We start from the raw sequence: 25,513 nt of genomic DNA on the forward strand, positions 1-25,513 counted from the left end.
GGCGAAGTAAACATTATTTTTCTTTTATGTTAAAAAGTATCGAGGTTTCTTTTGATGCAGTTTCTTTTATTTTAATCTTGTAGAGTTAAGTAATAAATTCTAATGTATAGCAATAACTATGGTCCTGTCTAGACGACTATGAAATTCAACAAATTATTATAACGGATAATTAACTCAAATAAATAAATTATTTGTATTATTTATGTTTTTTGCATAATCGTTATGTTTATTCTTGTATTTTTGCATAATAAAATGCTTATTCCTTCTTAACACAGATGAGAACGTTCGACAGCTGAAATGAATTAAACCTTTCGATAAAACATATTAGAAACATCTTCCAAATACCAAATCTGAATTGTTCAATAAGTTTTGTAATTCATTTATTAAAGTCGAAGATAAACAATCAGTTCAACAAGAGTACAAAGATTATCTCTAAACCCCTATCTCTAAGATTCCAATAACAGTTCGCTGAGGTGATGAAATTCAAAACCTCTCCAGTCTATTTGATGTCGCGTCGAGTGGGTATCGACATGGACAGACGTAGCGCTCAAAAGTGGGACAGTAATGAAATTTCTCACTTGCAAACGCTGTTAAAAGTATCGCAGTACGTAATGGATGTAAATTATTTGTTATGAATAGTATTTGTGACAAAAATACATTTAGCTGTAATAAGAATATTTTCTGTATGGAGCGGTGATTATGAGGTTGTATAAATATGTGTTTTCGCTAAACGATAACGAAAGAAATGATTTTAACAACTACTTACTTCGCACAGCTCAACAATTGGTTAAAGACGTATTAACGCCGAAACGCTGAAAGTTACGTTTCCAAGTAAATTAAAAAAAATCTTCAAGAAAAATCTTTAGCTTTAAAAATAAAAATTGATATTTAATTATGAAATTTCTAAAGTTAAGCATTGTCAACAATTACTAAGTAGATCTACAACTAATGAAACTACAGATTAATCCCGCTATATCAATATATTGAACCAGCTATTGTTACATAAGCTATGTTTTCCTAGTTCACACTAGACTTGTATTCCCCCCGATAGCCTGTGGCTGACCACAGACCACAAACTAACAGTATACATATAGTAATGTGTTTTGCAACTGCAATATTACGATACTATATACTTATATTAATGACCGTGATAACCCGTAATGTATTTCAATTAAGCTCTATCAATTGACAATAATGTCTACTCGTAAATGTTAAATGTAATTTAACATATTGAAAAAGCGAATAGATAGTATGTGGTATGGGGCAGTGGTATATATGCTATAGGTATATATTATGCTTAGATTTTTCACACTATTCGCGTTTAAGGTGTATGTGGAAATATAAGAATTTTTGGATGATTGCAACCAGTAAAAGTCTCTCGGGTACTTCAAACACTATCGCATTCAGAGGCTCTCAGAGTTGCCTTCGAACACTTCCGTTTATCGATTGCTATTTCAGTGCATTTTACTGTTAATAGGTAACAGAACTTATTTTTTATGTCGTCTAGTCTTGACTTGCCTACTAATTTCTGTGCCCTTGTCTTCGTGATTAGCACGACAATCATTATTATAGGTAGATATATTAAATGATGCTTATATAAAAAGTATCAATGCTGTCTTCAACACAAATACCCACACTTGTGTTTGTACCATGTCGTGCGTAACTTATTGCATAAAAAATATAACAGCATACTTTGTTGTTATATACTTAATATATTGTACATATGTGTATGTAGGTTCTTTCACCCTAAATAATATAATAAGGTTAGTTGCTTATAATTTTACACATATACAAAAAAATTCATTCATTTTTTAATGTTCGTTGGAAAATATTTACTAACACTTAGTATGTAAACCCAAACGTCCAATCACATTAACTCCAGAATTAAAGGGAAATTTTTCTAGTCCATTGAGTGGAGAGTTCATAAAATATGCTAATCAAGGTAATAAAATATTTAGATATTCGCTTTGAAATCGACTCTGTTCAAACTGATTTCACAAAAAGCTTCAGCTCTGTACGGACCCTTTGGAAATAAATGAAAAAAAATCCTACCTTTTACCCTTTATCCTTTTTATTTTGAATCAGATGAACGTTAAAAAGGAAATGTGATCATAATCTACGATGTCCATGTTTGTGACACATGCATATACATCCATTGGAAAACCTAGTCTGGAAAAAGGAACTTTTTACGATATTGTTATCGATACAACAAAACTAAGACCAGAAGAACTCAATATTATTTTATACGTAGTCATTACCAAACATTAGCTTTTACTAATACAGACTTACTTAAAATGTTTAATATGTGAAGCTAAAGAATAATCCTTCCTCTTGTTATTTAATACAAATTTATAATGAGAACTTTGAATAAATATATTTTCAAATCCTACCTTTCTTTATGTGTAAAATAAAAATACTGGAACTATATTTTCACCAGTTTTACTCGGGCGTAAGTTTGTGCTTTTTAGTTTAATGGATTTCCATAAAACCTTTGACTTATGCTTTTACGGAATATCCAAAAATATTTATAAAAAAATTAACTGCTTAATTGTCAAAAGCCTATGGTAATATGGATCACTACTAGTAGTCATATATTATTGATAAGATTGAAGTTTAAATTCTTAAAAGGCCGGCAACGCACTCGTGAGCCCTTTGGCATTGAGAGTGTTCATGGGCGGCGGTACCACTTACCATCAGTTGAGCATCTTGCCCGTTTGTTCCCTATTCTATAAAAAAAGCATTTTTTCATAAAAGATTACGATTACGTAAATACAACATGAAATAATAGTTCAAAGTCTAAAAGACATAAAATATCAACAAATTGAAATATTAATAAATGGCCTCTTATAGCCGAAAACATGAATAAATCCACAAACTCTTGTATGAGGAGATTTATGACATGTTGAACATCGATTTAAAGTATAGAATTTAAATAAGCGTTCATATAAATTATGATCGTACACGTTATAGAGTACTAAAGACGTTGACACTCTGACGTTAAATATACAAGGAAGATAAATTCAGACTCTGTAGCATTTCACTGTACTACTTCACGCCAAACTTCTTCACAAATTAGTCACTGCCACGACCGCGTATAAATAACTCAATGATGCTTGCACTTCTCGAAATATAGTCTACAATGTAATAAGTATGCATTTTAGGTTAGGTTAGGTTAATAATAATAATAAATATATTTAGGAAAATTTATATTTGCTTTTCATCAGTCATCAACAACGGATCTGTTTATTAATTGCAATTAGTTCGGTAAGAAATATAATCGTCTTATCATTTGTCTTTTGAAGTTCTGTTTGCTATGGACCACTTATTTTTTGTTTCTATAGTCCCTATTTCTTTTACAAATAAGCGGAATGTTTACGGCAGGTTTCATTTTCATCAAGAACCCTGCTACAGCCTGAGGGATAAGAAAGTAAGAAGACATTTGATATTTCCGTTTATTTTCCGTACTTTTATAGATAAGTATTTAATAACATGTTAATGAGACGGCAAAAAATCCAATTTACTCCGAGGTGTGCCTAATCGTTGGAACAATTTTTAATTAAACAGAGCGACGCGTTCGTCAAACACGAACGGGCACGATGAACAGAAACCTATTTTAATTTACTGAAGGTAGGTCAGATGAACTGAAATGAAAATAAAGTGCACGATATCGGAATTAATCAAAACTTTCCAAAAGAGTTGAATGCAACTCGAGAGGCGTTTGATTAAATAAGTACGAGCAAGTAACTAATAGGTAGGGAAACTTGCACCCAATCATTGCACTTTAACTGTTCAATTTCTCAGATGTACTTTTCCCATTTACTTGTTTTTAGGTTATTGATGAAAACTCTTTTTATTTAAATTTACTAATTTATTTAAATTATAATAAAACAATTTGAATTATATTAAATATAAAATATATTAAAATTTACTAAATCTTTAAAAATTCAATAAAAGTAGTAATTAAATATTGTGCTTGTTGTAATAATGTTATTTCACATACATAATATAAGTTTAAAAATTATATTATCTAGACAAGAATGATTATAATTCTCCTTTTTCAGTTTAATGAAAAATATATTATAAAGGCTGCCTTATTCTCCATAGCAACTGTACGTATCACTGTGATTGACTGAGACTGATATTTTGAAACAGAAATTTCGCTTATAAATATTGATAACAATAACTTATCTTTGTTCCGATTGAGTTAAAAGCAAAAAAAAACAGGAACAAAAAGAATCATATGTACATTAAATAACCTAACCTTTATATAAGCAATGCGTAGTATAATTTTTATGTCTTCATTTTATTATGTAAACAACGATATTTTAATAGCAAAAGTGAAGCTTTCATATTTTATGATAACTAAATCTTTATGGTTAATAACACATGACACATAAAAGTAAAATGGTGCACAAGTGACCTCAGACCCGAGTCATATTTGTGTCATATGAATTTTTAAGTTCCGGTTCCACCGTTCCATGTTTATTCCTAAAGGACATTACGTTTTATCCAATGGGTTTTAGTAATGACTTTTAGATAGCTTTGTATCGATTGGATATGGAGTCATATTAAATTTTAAACGCGCGTAAAATTATACGCTATAAAATTTGAACGCATATTAGTATGTTATTTATTAATTTACTTATTTTAATATTCACTTGTCACTCTTCGGGTTAATGAAAATAATTATATCTATTCAGAGTGTGCCGTACATGTCTTACTAGTAGAAATCATGACCATTTTTAAATCGTACATAATAGGTAGATCTATAGACATTACATTAAAATATTCCATAATGTATTCTACTTGGAATGCGGTGGGAATGTTATGCGTAAATTTAATAAGGGTTTCTAGTGGCATGTAGCACTTGTTTAATTATGAGGTACAACACTCTCTCAATGAACATGGACATGACGTCAAGTACCTCAACTAGGTCAAATGTCACTGGAGGCTGTATTAAGCGGTAATAGGCTGCAAAATTAGCGGATGAGTTCAGCAAATATATTAACAATGTCATCAAGTTGTCAATTAACAAAATAGATAAGCTTTTGTGGCTTTGCTTTCCTGTAAGTTGTTTGGTATCTTTGATGAATTTAATATATGATATTTAATCCATATTCAGAATATAATTTTTGAAATACCTTTCGGTTTTTAAATCTGATGAAATTATGATATTAAATAAAATGAAATAAAGCCTGTAACTAGTAGAGAAGTGTATGTTTTTCTCAAAAACTTTTCTAAGCAAATGCATGGTTTATATTTTTTTACCATGACTTGAGTTGCAAGCTGAGTTCGGTGAAAATCCTTTTAAAATTTAAAAGACCTTTTTCATATTTTCCTGAAGCAATAAGAGAAATGCATTAAATGATTGAATAAACATCTGCGAATGTTTTTACTAATTGGACTATTTCGTCAAATATACTCCTTAATCATTGAAAAATATTTCCTTCACGTATATACTGTATAAAAATATTTATGAGACTAAAATTTTAAATGGTCCAATTTCGTTTTAAGTGTGCGTAATGAATCTCGGGCACTTTTCTTGCTTGCAAGAAAGGCATAGTTATGATAATTATAGCCTATGTTCTACAAGGCTGCTTGCTTTTGTTCACTCTGTGTGAAAAATGGACGTTTTGTTTCTTTTCTAATTTTTAACACAGCTCGTCTGTATAAAAAACTCCATGAAAGTAATTTCGTTGTTATATTAATAGCTATTTAGCTAAGTTTTGTGAAATTACTCCGAATGACTAAATTCTTCTTAAAAATCGAAGGTATACGATTATATATATGTTGACTAACGTATACGGAAAAGGAATTAAAAAATGACACGAATACATTTCAGTTTTTTGAGAATTTTTTGTCCATTGTCTAACACGTAATCACTTTCGATTCCAAAAAGCTTTTACGTTACAGGTTACGTGCGTTCAATTGTTGACTGATGGAAGCCAGGATACATTTCATTGTCGACACGGCTTGATGAATTGTATAGCAACCAGTCGAGCGCAAGGAAACCTACACTTTGCATAGCGTCTACGAAACAATGAATGACGCAGTTTTCGCTATAGTCATAACGAGCTTTCTCAGTCTCAAGCCAGCTCATACACTCAGTTTTGTGTTCGTTATTTGAACTTTAAGTTGTTGAAGTGTGTATTTAATGTTTTTGTAGCGTAAATAACTTCGCTACCAATTTTAGTTGGTATAACTGTTTCCTTTGTTTACGTTTGTTAAGGTATTCAGGGGCTTAATAACGCTTATGTTGTATTTCTGTTTTTGTGTAATTAATGCTTTATAGTTAATGGGTAATTAGGCTTTTCAAGTAATAAACGTTCAAATGCTAAATTTAAATGTTTTACCACAGTCGCAAAACAATATTTTGGTTGTTAAGTATGTGTGTAGTAGTGTTTAGTTATTCAAAATAAATATGCACTCACTCACACTAATTGCACTTAATACAATAGTTTCCACTAATCAAATGAATTAAATAAAATATTTGGAAAACTGTCACGGATGAAATATTTGTATAAAATTAAATCGATTTTTTAAACTTGTTAATAAATACTTCCATATGTATAATTGTAGTATGTAATATAAAGTAATAGTAAGCGAGCAATGTACATTGTCATATTATTATCTACAAAAACCGTACCTCCATATCATTATCTCCTACGCTCAGTATAAAAAGGTGCTAGATAATAAGATGTTTTCTTTATTTTCCCGCGATTGTGTTTTTTCTGAAACGAAAGGCTCCTGTAGGAGGGATTTGTTCGGATTTAGAGGGTGCCAATCTCCAGCGAGCTAACCACTAGCGGTAACTGAATACATTGGGATAGAAAAACCCGCCTTTTCCTTTCAGCAGATTTTAAATTTACCCGAATATGTTGCTTATGTTTTTGCAAAATCACTATATTTGTTTAATGTTTAGATAGGAAATTCCCTGTTGGGAACAGGTTTATTCAATCACATACAAAGACTATTATTCGGCTTTTGCTGTAAAAAAAGAAAATATATTGACAGACATCTAACTGAATGCAGCAGGTTCATTGAAACTGTACCTGGGGTACTGGCCATGTTTTTTAATTAAAGTTAAAATTACGTTAATTAAAAACGGTATTAGATTAAACGTAATGGTATTAGAGTATGGTAATAGATAAAATCACTTCATCTTACAGCCTAAGTAACAATTAAACCTTTCAATAAATATTTTGTTTTTTTTGTTCCTGAACATTACTCCAAATTTATTGATCCAATATTTTATACTACGAATATTTAGTTTAAAAAAGTTAAGTTTCATTTTTTTACCAACCATTGTTGCTCATAACTTACTTTAATACACGTGTAACTTTAATAATCAGAAATATAAAAAAATACGTTAGTGATTGTAATTTTATCAGATAATAATAAATATGCTATATACTGTCCGTTGACCTAATAACCTCTCCAGGGGATAAAACATGGAGCCATATTAATATCCGATTATGATAATGAAGACAAAGTTTTTGTAACAAAACAAAGGCCCAGGTGGCAGCACTCAGAAAATTATGCACAACCATATGGGGGCTAATCCATCAAACGATCGGGATCGCTGGCTTTCATTAATCATTCTCTATTGATTAATGTGTCATCATATAAAATAGATATTATGACTCTCAAAATTAATGAAGTCTGTGCTGATTTTGCAACGCTGTTGACAAAATAGACGTAAGTGATTGTCTCGATAGTACAATTATTAATAATGTAAACGAAATTTTTGTTCCTCAAACAGTGTTTGTTTCCTGTAATTATCCAATGTCTGTTTACTTGAAAAGCCACAACCCACAGAGGAGGTGTCTTTCTTATTATATATTTCGTTATATTAGGTTATTCCATAATATTAATAAAAATATAAAGCCGTTTATATTCGTATAAAGCATTTACGATGCCTTATATATAACCTAAGCGAGGCTATATCAAAATATCCCATTATAAAAATGAAATTTCTTCATGCTAAAGCAATTTTAAACTCATCAGTCTACATAGACGTATGTATTCCCAAACGAAGCTCATTGTACTGTAATGTAAACTGATTTATTTTTTAGAAATAAAGAGGTGAAAAGGTTAGAAAGGTCAGGATTGTTTGAAATATACAATGTTTGACTCCTAATTTTTTTTTTTAATTTTATTGTAATTTACTTTTCAATTTTACTCTGCGATAAAGAATCATTTTTCGTTATTGTTGTCTAAAACAGTTAATATATTATGTGGCTATTAGAAAGAAACACCAATACAAAACACGTTAAAATTTAATTCCTTGAATACATTTGATTCATATCAGCGGCAACGCAAATTAAAACATAATATCTTGTGGAAATTCTTTGGTCTGTATACTCGTACTTCTGAAACGCACACTAAAACCAACTTCTACCAGCAATCGCCCCATGACACGGTAACAACCTCTTCCACAATCCGCCATGTATCAATAAGCATCCTGTCACATCCACTACACGTGCTAGTTTATTCAATGGGCTAAGAAGTCATAAGAAACAATTTTGTAAATGTAATTCACTATTTGCTATTCTTGAATCTGTAAGATTAGCTTTTTAGTTTTGGTTAGTTATTAATATTGGTTTTTTTCTCTAGATTAAGGTTCTATAGATTAATATAAATATATTTTGTTTTTTATATAACTTCTGGTTACGCACTTCTTGCACTCATCATTTTTTTATTTATTGTTTTCTTTTCTTACTACGGTTGCCTGGCAGAGATCGCTTGTTAGCGATAAGGCCGCCCGTTGCATCCCTTGTAACTTATATATATTGTGTTATTTGTGATTCTTTCTAGCAACGAAGTGTGAATGAATAAATAAATAAATAAGGACGTAAGTTTTCTACTTTAATTTTCCATGGATTTGTCTTAATTTATTGACTAGATTGTTGGTATTATCTTATATTTTAAGAAGCAAATACCAAATCTGCTATTTTTGCTATTTAAACTAAAGTAAACTGTTGGCTTAAAATAATTACAATAGTACTTCAAGTGCTGGTTAAACAATATGGCTCTACCTTTAATTAGTCATTGAAAAAATCATTGGTTCATTACTGATTTAGGCGCTTAATATATGAGTAGGTGCAAAATCCACGATCATTTGGTAACTCCGGAAATCACATAAATGATTATCAAGGTCTAATTAAGTAGTGATGGATGTATTATTTAATCCGTTGTGCGTTGGATTGTCTGTTATTAACCCGAAACATCAAGCCGACGGCGAGCTGGCATAATTAATATTGCAAACGTTGTTAGCAGATGGATGAAGCGGTGTGAAGGGTATATGGCTTGTACCTAATGCAAAATATTTTTAACTGTTATTATTAAAATTTCTATTCAGTTAATTACATTATAGTTGAGTTTCATTATATCCGATAAAGAATAAATAATAAAACATAAAAAATATTTTTGAACGGTCAATAAATTCTTCACAGTTCAAATGAAACAAACGAGTAATCTTAAAATAAAACTCAGTATATTTTTGAAAATGGTTCTCAAAGTAGGTGAAGTAAATGTGTATTTTAGCAAGAAAGCCTTATTTTATGCTTAGGTTACACAAGTAGCCCGTCTAACTCCCATTCTTTACGCGCCGTTGAATTTATTATAATAGTGATTTAAAATTCAGCGATTAGTTGGAAAACCTTTAACACTATTTTAAGCTTATAATTAAAAAAAACCTTCGAAATACAAATTTGATTTTACAAGCTTAGCAGGCCTTTGTTTGATTCTATCAAAAATTATTTGAAACTTTTTATAAAAAAGTGCCGATAGGATTCAAAAAGCTTTTTTATATTTACAAACAATAAAAGCTGCGTTTCAACCGCTCTATCAAAAATTGCAAAAATAAATACTGGCTGGCACTGTAACCATCTATTCTGCGTGTATAGATTGGTATTAAATGGGTGTTCTGATGCAATGCGAATAACATACGTACACATGTTCAAAATACATTTGAGCAAGCTTCTCTAGTATCAATTTCTATAGCATCGTTGATAGGTAATAGTGTAATATAGTATACATTCAGTGGCATTATAACCCGGCATGGCCTGAGATGTCTGTATCCATTTCACTGCATTCTATTTACTATAGCTAAGTAGGTGGACGGTCTTGTGTCTGATAGGCCGTCGATGTTTTAGATAAGACATATTTTGTTTATGTTTAAACTTCACCTTTTACACCCAAACCCAATAACCTATCTCAATCCCATTTTGACCATCAGAGATAGACATCTTAATCCAAACATTAACAACGTGTGTCAAGAACCAATCCACTGATTGAAATAGCCATCTGTTGATACAAGCTATCCATTGTAGGTCGGATCGGTGTATGTGGATAGTTTAACTGTGCCAATATACTATCTTAAGATTTTAACTTACAAAAAAAATAACTTGTATATTTTAATATTATTTGTACAGTTTTATTTACTTTATTAGGTTTAAATTGATTATGAAATATGACTGTAAAGAGCGAAGAGATTGTATTCTATCCGTCGCCAAAAATGGATTGTCTTTGTAGAGTTTGGTTATTGGGATGCAGATAGGAGATCGATCGACTGTCCAGGTCTGATCTCAGATTGTTTTCAACCTGAGATTGTGGATACATTATGGGGCACGCAGATTGAACATCGGAGTGTTTTTAATAAAATAAACAGCGGTGATGTTTATTTCACTAAAGTATATTTTATTATTACATAATATATAGTTTATTTTATAAAGTTTGGGCAAAAACGAATCTATTATGAGCACCCATTTTGGGACATTTTGAGACCCATGATATTTAATAAAAAAAATCCCAATGTAAAGGGAACTAACTCCGCACTATTCCGTGTAATACTAAACAAAAAATGTAACATAAAAACCATCCAAAAAGCTTTCGTCTCATGAATGGCTAATGATGCGACACATTTCTCGTTGAAACCGGACGTAATTAATCAAACAACAGAATTAATTATAATAAATTGATATGCGGCTTATTGTGCGATATCCGAGTTATGACAATTTTATTCATTTCATGCTTTTATAATATTTTAAATGCATCAATGATATTTTGACAAACAGCATTAATGACCAAATTTACAAAGATGTAATTATGTTTTGGTAAAAGGTACATTTCAATATTGTGACTAAAGTATAGAGTTTTGTTACACAGTTATCGTTAACGTCAAAATAATGCATAATTTTAAATTCGCAGTTTTTTTTTCAATTTAAAGTTTAGTTTAGTTGAAAAAGTAAGGAATATAATAAATCTGGGCTATATTTATTATTAAAAAAATATGTTCCAAGTTTTAATACCCACCTTTAAATTAATGATTATCATTATGAGGTAATGTATCCTGACTTTCAACAATACATTACGAAATAGTGAGTGTATACTAATGAGGTAAGTTGAGGTGTATGCGAATCATTATACGTGGCTGTTCACCGCACGACGTCATTTCCACGTCGCGGTTTCCACGCATCTAAACTTCCTGGAAATTCACGTGATTTTCTTCATATTAACCCGGCTTTAAATTGAACGTTCATTACACGTTTTTTTTTAAAAACACCTAAGTGTTGCTCTCATTGCTTTGGTTATCAATTTTTCTTTAATTTATCTATTATCCCATTTGTCCCTACTTTCAGAGGAACAAATTTTGGCCAGTGGTATCATAAGCATTCTGACAAACGAGCCAGGTCTAGTCGGTCTTACACTTTGAAATCGAGTTTCTTTTGTTGCATAGGCAACAAAAAAACCCATAGGGGTGCTTTTCTCATTATTGTATTTTATTTTGCTATGTATCATTGTGCCGAGCGATTTTTGTGCGTGCGCAAGTTTTTATAAATAAATCTAATGTAACATTTACAACGTATACATAGAATACTGTTAAGTACTCCAAAAGTTGAGTTAATAGGATAATTAATTGTCTATTGTATTCGTAAGATAAGTATTACTTAAATATGAAGAACACATGAACCTAAAACCGTACATAAAGTATACTACATAAAGTCAACCTTAAGTCATAGCCAAAACAACAACATCAAAATATCAAAAATCGGATTCTTTGCCTAATATAGAATATATTATATTTACAGACAAGATCATATCTAGTTATGATACATCAGGCCCAGGTTGATGACCTATAAAAAGGGTTCGTGTATGCGAAGTAGTTGTGATACGGGGTGGATGCTGGAGTGTGTCGTTAGTCAATGCCGAGTAACCGGATACATACTGAATTTGTTATTCATGAGCGATCTTTCTTTTTCCAACACGTGTTTTATTAATTAATATGCTATTGTTCTAATGTTTGTGGATATAAACTGAAACTAGAAAAGTTTACTAGACATAATTGATTATAAAACTACGCGCTTTTGAGGATATTAGTTTTTACAACAATAAAATAAGCAATCAAAAATATCTGATATGAAAAATGATGAAAAGTACTTGATGTAAATGATAAATACAACGTTTATATTAAAACAAAATTAAAATAAATTTCTGTTTGCGAAAATCTCTTTCACTAGTCATCTGAAATAACAAAACTAAGTTCAATTTTCATACAATATAAATTTTGTTGCTTCATAAGTTTCTTTCGTCTTGAATTAAATTTGATAACATTTTTATCTACTATAAAGCTAATCATTCATATAAATGTACCTTGTGTACCTTTGCCTAGTTTAAGCGTGTAGTTTTAGTCAAAGAAAGGAAAAAATATGATGATACCAAAAGATATTGTAACAAATACTCGATAAATTATAATGTGTACTATATAAAATAAAGTCCTCCAAACGAGTCTTAAACTTGTCAACATTTAAGTGTTATAGCTGTAGTATTTCTAAAATGGTCAAGATATAAACTAAATGTTTCAATTCAAACCTTTTATTTCTAGGATAAGGACGTTTAACCAAACAATATTATCGTTTTAGACTTTAGAGGTCCGATACTGTTCTCAGTGAAATATTGATGAACGATTACTCGTTCAAAATATGTTTATCCATGAATGCTTTTACATTACACGTCAGAAATTTAAACGGTATAAAGTTCCTTGGGAATTTTTAAAGTTATTTAAAAGAAACAGATGCAAAAAGGCTGTCCTTTAAACTTAGGTTTTACGGCGATTGTCATTAAATACTTCAATATTCACTATCCATTAGTCTACGTCCACTTCACTTTACATAAAACTTCATACAGTGTTCACACACATACGAGTTCAAATATTAAATGTATTTAGAAACTTAAAATGATTTTTTTTTTATTTGTAAATTTAAAAAAAAATAATTTTAAGTTTCGACGTGGAGTGTGGGAAAATTCCCGTAAGAAAAAGATTGTGTAAATATATTAATTAAATTAAATCATTCATATACAGATAATTTTTTGAAAGTACGGAGCCTGAGACTTCACGGAAATGCATTGTAAAAAATGAATGCAAGAACTAATAATGCAGTGGGTATAATAGAACAGTTGACATGTGATTCTCAAAGCAGAATTGCGGAGGTGTTGAAATCAAAGAACACTAGAATTTTATTAAAGCCTTTGAAACGCTGTGAAATGCAGATTGTGAGTAGGTATTTCCATATAAACTATGTAATACTACCTCACAAGTAATATAAGTAGCATCTTATATTCATTGTCGACACGTCTAAAAATTATTATCCGAAAAATGTAACTAAAATCTTGTGTTCAATTTAAAAAAAAATATATTATCGTTATATAAATTTTAACTGTAGTTTTTAATATACACCTGAGAGAATTACATGTCTTCTTAACTTGGCCATTTTTTTAAGTGGCACCTAGATGCCATAAATGTAGACAAACATAAAAATAGAGTCTTCCACCGTTTTTCAACTTAAAACATAAATATTTAAACCACACAAGACGTTAAACCCGGCACCAATTCATATTATAGATAATATTCGTGGTTGATGTTCCAATCCAGGTAAAGTTCAATAGACTATGAAAAGAAAAACAAATTCATTCCCATCAATCACTGTTATAGGAAAGTTAATTCCAAGAAACAGGGAGCTGTAAATACGGATGGTTGAATCCCCTCGCGTAAGGGAAATCATATTTAATAATATTCCAACAATATTTTTGTGGAATACGAATACTTTAACGTCGCTTTGTATTTATTGCAACTTAGCTAAATAGGTAGCATTTAATGCCTAACAAATATACTTATTAAAATTATTGTGATGAAAAATCTTTAATTTTTGTATTTTTAACTTTAACTAGGAATATATAATCATTATATACCCAGTCGCAAGATTTTATTTAAATTTTTGGGTACTTTACATATGTATATAAAAATGGCAATAAATGAAAACTCTAAGTAATTGAGATATTACATTATTACATTTAATCGCGTTATTTTATTATTTTATCACTAAATATATAGATAAGTATTTCTCACCTTGTCATAAGCTCCAAGTTTTCTTTGCAAGTTCGTCGAGTTTATTAACTTTAAAAAGATAATGTCAAGCTGTCAGTGCACTTAAAATAAACACAAGTTGTTAAGTAGAAGTTGCATACAGATAACATAGTTGTGAAGTTTGAAAGAACATTACTAAAACATTATTATTCATAATAGCATCTTCGCAAAGGTTAATAATATATATGACCTTGAAGCCGCTCTTTAATACAAACACATTTAGTAAAGTAAGCTAGCTTGGAAATTGAAGAATTTTACCGTCGTCTGCAGAAGATTCTTGGACTGGAAAATTGATACAGTTTTGTACAACTTAAAATAAACATACGATTGATAACAACTACTACACAAGACTGATAAGTATCAAATCCATTATGTAGGTTAATTAGAAAAAAAAGTGTACAATTTCATACCCCCATTTCGTAGGTTACCCGTCTGTGCCTTGCAATTCAAATTGTAATTTCCCCGCGTAAGGAACCCAGGACTCTGCTCGGTACATATCGCTATGTGTTTTAACCACGAAGGCTCTCAAAGTAAGGTAAATACAATTAAATGGTTTTAATATTATTAAACCTTTAATCATTATTATAAACGATATATGACATATAAACCTTCAGTACTCTATTATACCTAAGATAAACAAACGTGATGTATATATTTCAAAAACATAGATTTAAGTACAACGTTTTATGTTCATACAGAAAACATACAAAACCAACATAATATCTCGTTTTATCCTGAATACACATGCCTAGAAAATTCTATGGCATTTCCCAAATATCGCAGGTAGGAAGGGAAAAATTAGGCGGTCCTAGAAGCGATTAAGCGCGTTATTAAAACCGTACATGCATATGAATATTGAATACTTGACAATACAATCAAACACTTAATACAGTTTGTATATGATATATTATTATAACTAGGTTTAACATAAATGTCCAAAATTTGCATCTCAATCTTCAAAGAAAGGCATTTTCAGTCTCTCAAATATTTCAACTGAATACCGGATGAAAGACGCGATGTTCAAGTTATTTCAACGTTTATTTTAGGAGCTATCGCTATTAGAAAACAATGAATTCTGCAGGCGCTGGGTCGCCGAAGCCGCGAAGGCGACTATCGTAGACTCGCTCACTTCGCGTGATATTGAGACGCCTAGAAATTCCGGCTGCATCACAGACACGCTGAAAACTCAATGAAACTCAATCCCGGCTTTATCCGCACTTTAACGGCATCTTCCCGGCATAAAAATGAAGAATTTTCAAAGATTGGAAAGCGGTGCATAATCTTGAATTTATTATAAGTTGTAAACTCCATAACCTTTTAATAAACGTTCAGTTATGAAAACATTTTTAATATTTTCAATTCAATCTTTGTTAATTAACTAAATACCTCTGCCAATATTGTATGCATAAACGAAAGAAAAGCAAAAATTGCTGTCGGAAAATGCTCGAACTTTGCTCGAACGAGCTTTGTGAGCTTTTAATGCATCTCTGGGAAATTAGTCCGGAAACAGTTTACGTTTACTGACGCTAAGTGCTTGTTTACAAATATCGGAGGACAGGGCTGACGGGAATGTTGAGAGCAAATTGTCCAACTGGATGACCTAACACTTCATAATGTTAACTACTTTATGTAAATTTCTAATGCAAAATTTATATTCTACATAGTTTTTACCTTTTTAATAATATAGCATATAATTTAAATTTAAATTATTATTATTAAATACCCTTAAGTATTACATATTATATTCCAGTAAAACCAATAACTACGCCTTATATCATAATTATTATTAATTTTGAGGACTTTATTTATTCTTATGGTAAAATTTATTCCCAAAAAGTTGCTCTTATATTGTTTAATAAAAATAACAATAAATTCTACTAAGTCAGGAAAACGTACACTGAAGTACAGCTTTGTTTAGAAGTAACATTCTCAACAGCCTGTGTTCGGACATTCGTTAAGCTTTGATTGACAATTTTATTGGACGCAACTAAACCGCTTTACGTTAAAACCTTAAACGTAAACCGTCAAAAGTTTCGGAACGTATACGTTTTTAATCGACACCTGCATTTCTAAATGTAAAATTCATTTTTCGATTGCCGGGTAAGAAATGAAATAATAAATCATGTATATGTTTTTGTTTGTGTCAAAATCATGAGCTACTGTGTGCGCAATGTAGTTGTGCAAAATGTTATTCCTTAACTATAAGGTTTTCGTTTTTGCTACCGTTTTAGAAATTTAGCTCTTGCTGTGAACAAGACGGCTATAAATAAATTACTAAGATTATGATTTACTTATTACTCTCATACGACTGATGTGGGTAACTTTTAGGACTGAACACTTATTTCAATTATATTTACGCATAACATATAGTATTTACTTAATTTTTTCAAGCCATTTAATTTTATAAATATAATTTTTAAATTAAAAACCTTTATAAAAAAAAACGAATAACCACTCTATCTAAGATTAACCTTAGTCATGATTTTAAAACAATACAAAAATACATTTAGTAAACCGGAGTTATTTTCCCGTGTCACAGCCTGTTATACTTCCATTTCTCAAATGTATTACATTCTCAGACCTATATCTGTATTAAAAGCCGTATTCTCTTAAAAGGAAGAGCGAACCAATCCATTACAGAATTTTGCGAACCAATTGAGAACTTTTTATAGATGTAACATTAATGGAAAATACAGGTGATCTCATTTCGTATGAATTCGAACGAATATTTACGATGAGGCTAATTTTGTGCCCCGATACATAAAATATCCTTAGATATATTTCGCATTTTCTAAATCAACTCAGAATTTCATCTTTGATATAGAATAGCATGACTAATTACTACTATACACTGGTGTATAACTTCCACCTGATAGAACTTATAATCTTATTTCACATTTTTAGAGGTAGTAAATGTCTAGTGGTTGAGAATATGACTTTAAAATAGATGCCTACTTTCGACCCTCGTGATAAAAAAGAAATAGATATCCTCTGGGCTTGATTCAAGCGTACAACCTGTCTAGCTGCTATGATATCTACTTGCCTACAAAAAACATGCAACAGAAATTCGTGGCTTATAGAGAGTTGTATTATCGATATTTATTTTATTTATGCTCTCATATCACACATGTTAAAACGCGGACTAGTAATATAAATAAAAAGTATATACATGTGCAAAAATGACATGAGAACTCGCATCAGACGCAGCGCTAACTATGCAATATTTAACGTTTGCATTTGTAAACGTCATTTCGAGAATAATTATGTCAATGATTAATAACAATGACGATTAATGTGTGGTATAAATAAGTTTAACCTGCAACTGATAGTGAACGCGGTAGTGACTTATATCTTGGCTGCAGTCCCAGACAGCAACGACGGACTATTGTAATATATATTAATCTGTCTAGTAGTAACGTATAATTTTGTTTGATTTTCAGTTAATAATAAATTTTATTTAAAACGTATTTCGCTTTTTGGCTAGCTTTGGTTGTAACATAATAATAATATTTTTTTTACAGAACAGGCGGCAAACGGGCAGGCGGCTCACCTGATGTTAGGTGATACCGCCGCCCATTGACACTCTCGATGCCAGAGGGCTCGCGAGTGCGTTGGCGGCCTTTTAAGAATTGGTACGCTAATATTTAATTAATAATTATTATTATAGCTCTCGTTACCTTATCGTTAGAGTATGTTTGTATTTTAAGCACGTCCCTTTATATAATGCAAAACATAAGGTCACACAAATAAGTTACAAATGTCTGACTTACCTAAAATATATATTTTTGGTTATATGCAAAACTTGATAAAAGGAAACAACGACATACATCCTAAAGTTATGAAAATTGTATTATTATCGTTTCCACCTTTCAGAAGCTGATTTGATCCGGCGACGGCAGTGAGCCGCGAATGGAACCTGAAAGAGACAAGTCACGCGTGCTCAATTGACAACTGACGAAATATCCGGACCTTTGACGAAAAACTAGTAAAAATCACTATTGGCTAATAGACCTGAAAACACATAAATACATACGTTTATTACATCATGCTTTGTCTATACTAGTGATAATGTAAACATTCTCTAGTTTTTGTTTTATTTATTTGAACGAAATACGATGCCCCTATATGTAAGTTAGGAAGGTATCCTAACCTTAGTTTTTTATTAGGTGAAGGTACAAAAGTTTTATTCTCATACGAAATATTTGCAGAGTAGCTAACAAGAAGTTTTTTAGTACTGTTATATTATAAATGGTTATTTTGATATGTTTTATGTACACTGCGCGCTATATCGGTACAAATACTGCGTTTCAATTATGACACTACCTTAAACAAATGGAATACGATTTATGAAAAGGTGCCTATTTTGCTAGATCTAGAATGATTGCTAAGTGACCCAAATACTCCAATAATCAGTCTAGCAGCAAACGGTGAAAATACCTCAAATCAATACACTACGTTCGCCCGAAGCCTGCTAAGTTATTTAGCATGCAGTCGACACATCAACCGAGTGAAAATGCAATATTCGCCTTGTCCATGCGGAAACACGGTTATTTTCAATCCCCTTTTTTATCCGAAATATGTTTCATACATCCTTTATTGCCGTTCGAAATTCTAAATCTATATTGTGAAATAATTTTATAAAAACAATAGACGGGCGTCAAATGTAGCATAGGTACGGTTTACTTAAAATAGGTACGTTAGAGTTTACTTAGAATTATTATGTACAATCCATGTACACATATATTTATTAATAATAATTATTATTAGATTACTACACTTTCAAGTGTTTGTCATGATTCGTGATCAGCGAAATTTCTTATTTACAACAAACCGCTAAAACCGTAATAAATATAGAAAAACTAGTTTAAAGAATTTGTTTTCTTTTCTAAAGATACAGAGCAGACGGAAACTATTCAAAAAACAGTCTCTCAGCTTTACTTGTGCAACTTTGTCGCCTAAGTGTTTAGATGTGTGTTCTGTTAATCGAATCTATTAGCAGTTAGCACGAATGTACCGCAAGCTTGGATGTGTCTGAGAACCTGTCCATTCCTAGCCTTCACAGGTTGTTGACACTGTCATACTAGGCTCTCGACTAAACCCGCCCTTACCATTACGTTTCCTAGTACACTTTTTATCTGATATTTCCTATTAAACCTTCGAGAATCTAAAGTAAAAAGCTAAGTCTACGAATCGCTAAACGACGAAAGCTATAGAGCAGAAGTTGAGGAAAAAGATGTTATTCTTTGTCTGTCAACTGGTATCAGATGCAAAACTGCAAACGATGTTATTATATGATAACTTCAGAGAAATATTGAAACAAAAAAAAACACTATATTGGACGATTTATGTTAGTCCTAAAATCATGAAAATACAAGAAATAACCTTTTCCCCGTTACATACAATCTCGATTTTCAATTGAGATTTATATTAATGTAATTATGTTCGACATATATCCTTAAAATCCCCGTTCCTACCAAAAGCTAGAGATCAAACAGAAGTGCGAGGTAGGTAAAATCCATATAATAATTATGAGGTTCTTCAAAAATTTCTTCCTTGACCCAATACAGAGCACTCGACCCTCGCTCTTTCTTGAGAATCGAAAGCGAGCAACTGATCAATATAAAATTCATCGCATTTGAAACTTTATGATGTGAAAGCAGTAAAATTGCTTTTACAACTCACTTCGAACTTGGATGTGATGAAAACTCAGGAAAAGTATTTCGAAAGCAGGTTGGCCTAATTAAGTAGTCATTATCTTAGAAGTATGACCATTTTATAGACTTGGTCTGGGAATCTTGATTTAAGTGATGAGCGGCCATTATCTTTAAGAGTTTATATCTATATGTGTCTTATTGTACATGCAATTTCCACCTCTGTGAATTAATTGAAAATCTCATAGTCCGGAGATTAAGGCTTAAGTTCCCGGCGATACAATATTGATGATTTGAAGGCACATATGTAGACCGATGTAATATACAAACTTGATACAATAGTTACGTTATTTCTGACACTAACTTGAACTGAAACAGACAGAAAGTCTCCCACTGGGAGGTTACTTTGCACAGGTATGCAATGTTGGGTTGCCTCTCTTCTGAGAATTTAAAGATTTAAAACTTAAAAAATAATTTAATTAAATTTTAATTTAATGATAACTACTATAATTGTCAATAATCTAGTGTAACCAAGATAACTATTTTGTTAGGTAGCTTATCAGGTTTAGCAATACTTAAATTTTTAATTAATAAATAAGATTGAATTGTAACTTTCTGCTTGCAATAAAAAGTGGAAAACAATTAATTTTTTGTTGATTATAGAGAAGTGGCTTTCAATTCCAAGCAGTTTTCTCTAAACATGATATACTAGTTTAACAGCACTTGCTGTTGAACGTACTTACGTTCCCAACATATCAACGCATTACTTACTTAGTAACACATTTTCAATTTGTTGAAAAATAAACATAAAGAAATGTGTAGACCACACACCAAATATCTACGAAAATAATTAACAGATTTTAAGAACGGCCTTAGAGCTAAGATGTTTTACAAAATTCTATTTTAGTCGTAGTGAAACCTAATAAATCTATCAAAATATCTATAACCAAAGGAAGTAGTGATGACAGACTGTCAATAGTACCTACCAGTGTTGAATTATGACTTTCAGATAGGTGTCTGATATTGTTTTTACCGTTAATCTTAAAAAATACGCAGTAATAAAGATTCTATAACCACACGCGAATTTGTTTCATTGTTGTGTTCAAAAGCCATTTAAATCACTAAGTAAATTAAATAATAGCAGCAGCATTCGATCCCCGGCTATACACCAATGGACTTTCTTTCTATGTGCGCATTTAACATTTGCTCAAACGGTGAAGGAAAACATCGTGAAGAAACCGATGTCTTAGACCCACTTGCCTATTAGATTAAAAAAATGATCATGAAACAGATTCAGAATTCAGCCACTTTTTATTATTATTAAATTAAATAATGTAGTTCGTGTGAATTTCAGTAGCATTGCATTATATTTATCACATCCCTGCACACAATAACATGTCTATAAGATTTCCCGTCATAAAGCGCAGTACATATCAGGCGATATTCAATAAAATATCACAATGCGAGAATATTTGCAGCATCTAGGTCGACAATAACTCTCAGTCCCTATAGAAGAATTCGTCTCAATTTTTGCGACCCCAGTCCCTGGGCGTATATAATTTAACTCGTGGCCCTAAAGGACAAAGTTTAGACGCGTTTGTTCTGTTTTCAGAAGTTGATAACTCTGATGTGTGAGCGTTAGGTGGGCAGTTATTTGCGTGAGCTGTGAATTTATTATGTCCCCTTTAAGTTGAAGTTGTGAAATATGACACCTGAGGTTATTAAATAAAAGGCTGGATTAAAATTAATGTTAATACATCAGTTTAATGAATGCAATGAGCAGTGTTGGCCTAGTGGCTTCAGCGTGCGACTCTCATACCTGAGGTCGTAGGTTCGATCCCCGGCTGTGCACCAATGGAGTTTCTTTCTATGTGCGTATTTAATTGAACTTAGACCCAAAAAGTCGACGACGTGTGTCAGGCACTGGATGCTGTTCCCCTACTTGCCTATTAGATTTAAAAATGATAATGAAACTGATTCAGAAATCTAAGGCCAAGACCTAAAGAGGTTGTAGCGCCACTGATTTACTTTTTTAATGATTGCAAATCAAGCTATAATAATTGACATAGTATGTTCTTGGTAAGTCGTAGTTTTGTTGTTATTAAGAAGAATTAAAGGTATTTATCCGCGCAGTTAGGCAAAACAACTTTTTATACGTCTGTTGCATTTATATCTTAAGGAGACTATCCTAACACACCGAGTCTACAACTTACGGGTTTTGTGCGTTAACTACTGAAGTACGAAGGTGGTATTTAACCGTTATAGTAGTTTAATACCTTAAGTGAACCTTCATTATATAATCGATTATTGCGTATAAAAGCAAATACTACAATGTAGCCCCGGTAAATACAATCTCAAATATAACGCAGAGAAAATTCAATTAATGTTATCAATGCAAAAAAGAAAATACATTGTAAACTTTGATATTAACAATTAGAAAATTGCTTTTCAATAAGCGGTTTCCCAATTTGAAAACCTTAGAGAACAAAATTACTTCATTTAAAATTTGTAATGGGCAAAGTTCAATTTTCGGAAAATTGATTATGAGATGTATTCAACTGACGGAAATTAGGTTTGTTGGAATCATTGCTAAAATAGAATATACATATATTTCAAGTATATTTATTCTATTAAGTCAATACAATATGTTTTCATCTAGTAATTTTTTTTATAAAAAAATATCGACAATTTTCTGATCAGCCTATCATCTCAGATCGATCAGCTAGTACTTTATACGATTTTGGATTTAACATAATCCAGTTTACTCATATATTTCGGTATTTTGTGTGTAGTGTTATTTGTGGACAGAAAGAAATATTGCTGCAAGTTCGTGATTATTTAAATTAAAGGAAATCTTAGCCTAGATCCTAAATACTTTTGCTGTGTATTTTTTCTCTGTGTAAAAATTGCTTTTGTAATAATTTATATTCATACACCGTTACTTAATCTAATGAGTATACGATGCATGACAAAATTATTCTGTGTAATATTGAAGGTTTACAGGTCTTGTTCAAAACTAGATAGTTAGATGAGTTACGTTTCAGATTCCACGAACTTAGTAGAACCTAGTAAGTTCGTTGAGCGTATTTGTAAGTATTTCTCTATCGCGAATCGGAATTATGACTTTGTTTTTAGACGCGCACCAGTAGAATAATTACCTGGTATTTTCAAAGTATAAATATATTATTTTAATATTTGCCAACTTACTATGAAGTAAATCCGGTTACGAGGTGAACTATGTCAAATGTCATATTTGTATAATAAGGTATGTATTAAGCTATATATATATTATTATTTCTAGCTGTATGAGAAAAATCTAGCTTACTTATGTTTCAGACTTTTAGAAATAATAACAGAAATAGACCTGTATTTTTAATGACCTAATTTTTTTATTATTAAAATTTTAGCTATTTTCTTAAACCAAGAAAAATATTATTAATTATTAATGACAAATACGTTAATCCACGATTATTATGACACGACGGATTAATTAAAACATATTTTTAAACCTCGTTGCACTAGACAAACTTGTTTATTCGTTCCCTCGAGTGTCGGTCGCTAATTAAAATTTCTCATTTCAACAACCAACACTATGAATTTATTAAAGTGCTGCAAATTACTTAGTAAAGTATAATATAAAAACTGAGACGTTGTGAAGTGCTGTAAATATGCAAATAAAACTACTACTCTCTTTGACATAAAATTATAGACATCTAGTAAAATGAGCTACTTGAAAAGCGGATATTAAAAAGCAGACGGAGCGAATACTCACCTACTTGACAGATGGAAATGAGACCGGCCGGCTTGAGCTGGGACGTCGCGTACTACACTTTCCACGGCTACAATCCGGAATTAAATACACCCACAATAATCTGTCAGCGTATTCACTAAGTTCTGAATAGTCTCAAACCTACTCTAATACTTTATACACAGGAGAAAACTTTTATTTACAATGCGAAGACTACCAAAACAAAAGATGAATTTTTCCAACTTTCCAAATTGGTTGTTTTGGGAAAATTCGAAACGAAATGGTTGGGTATAAGATTAGGTTCCTGACGCGCTAAGCTTAAGTTAGTACCGGTGAGGCTTGGATACGTCACGGAGAGGAGAGGATCAGACACACGACCGAGGAGACCGAGTCGACGTGAGTGACGCTGAGCCTCCCGCCCGCCTAACGTCGCGCGCTTACGAGCAAAAAGGATGCAGCGAGCGAAAGCCCGGACCAGCGAATATCGTCGCTCGGATGTTCTCGCCAGAGTCTCAAGTGCTCTTCACTGTTGGCACCGCGCGCACGGAGAGGGAGGGCTCTCCACATCCCCGTTCCGGAAAGACCTATATTCATCAACCATTTACAATTGAATTTGAAGCTTAAACGCATGCTTGTAAGCTATATATTTGAATAAACGATGGGAGATGAACACCTGACGTTCGGCATCATATCGAGGAGCATATGCCCCCTGTTGGCTAGGTGTAGCAAATACCATAACGAATACTTTGGCTGAACACGCGCCATATTATGCAACGTTACGATCTTGTATTGTGTACTCGGAAATTTTTCTTCTTTCGAGAGCATGAATGCGGCTGCTTTGTACAGATATTATGATATTATTAAAATTTTATTCCACATATAGTTTTGAAATTTAAAAGTGGAAAACGAAAAAAAAACTTGCTTTTTTAGGAATATATAAATAAACTTAAGCTTGTTTCTAATATTTAGATTTCGTTATTAACAATTATTTTTAATAATAACCATATCAAATTTGCGGATATTGGGTTATAGATACTATACTTATAAAAAAAATTCAGTGAACATTTTTAGCAAGAAGCTATTGTTCATTTTTATTTTTTTATTAAACCTTTTTATAATTAATCATAATACGTTTTGTTTGAATTTGGTGTAAGTATACATCCTGTTAATAAATAACCTTATATAGTTCACGTATTTTCCGTACTAAATATTTGAATAATTGATTCGAGTTACGCAAATATTTCAAAGATAAGCTAAGTCATGTTGTCCAAAGTGTGTTTGAGTAGGTGACCAAACTCAACCCCAACATCCTTTTGGGAATCGCATCTATTTTACTTATAGTCATGAGGGCAATATTTCTTAGTCAGATACAACTAAATGCGAACAAAGCTTTTGCATAATATATTTTAGGGATTTAGAGCATCACTGCATTTCAGAGCTTTCATCATTTAAATATGTGGCACTAGACAAACTCAAACTTCCATTGGTTATCATGTAATTTTTTTTAGCAGCAACGTTTACATATAATCGAGTAATATGTGTTATAATATGTTATTTTGATTTTTTGTTACTTATTTATGAACTTGTACTTTACCCTGTGTAGATGTTTCTTTTTTATTGTTCCATATAAGGGTTGCCTGGAAAAATCAAACGAATTGTAAACGAAATATAAATAAATAAATAAACGTT

At 31.4% G+C, this 25,513-nt stretch overlaps 1 protein-coding gene across 1 annotated transcript in view; it reads right to left on the reverse strand.

Moving 5' to 3' along the window:
* The window catches only part of LOC110996504 (poly(rC)-binding protein 3), a 111,171-nt gene extending 86,875 nt beyond the window's left edge, over positions 1-24,296 (reverse strand). Inside the window, exon 1 of the mRNA XM_022264218.2 lies at positions 23,849-24,296. The gene's annotated coding sequence lies outside the window, so the exon portion shown is untranslated. The remainder of the gene's footprint in view (positions 1-23,848) is intronic.
* Positions 24,297-25,513: the final 1,217 nt, after the last annotated feature.

The sequence above is a fragment of the Pieris rapae genome, chromosome 2 (assembly GCF_905147795.1).
Source record: "Pieris rapae chromosome 2, ilPieRapa1.1, whole genome shotgun sequence".
Lineage (NCBI taxonomy): Eukaryota > Metazoa > Arthropoda > Insecta > Lepidoptera > Pieridae > Pieris > Pieris rapae.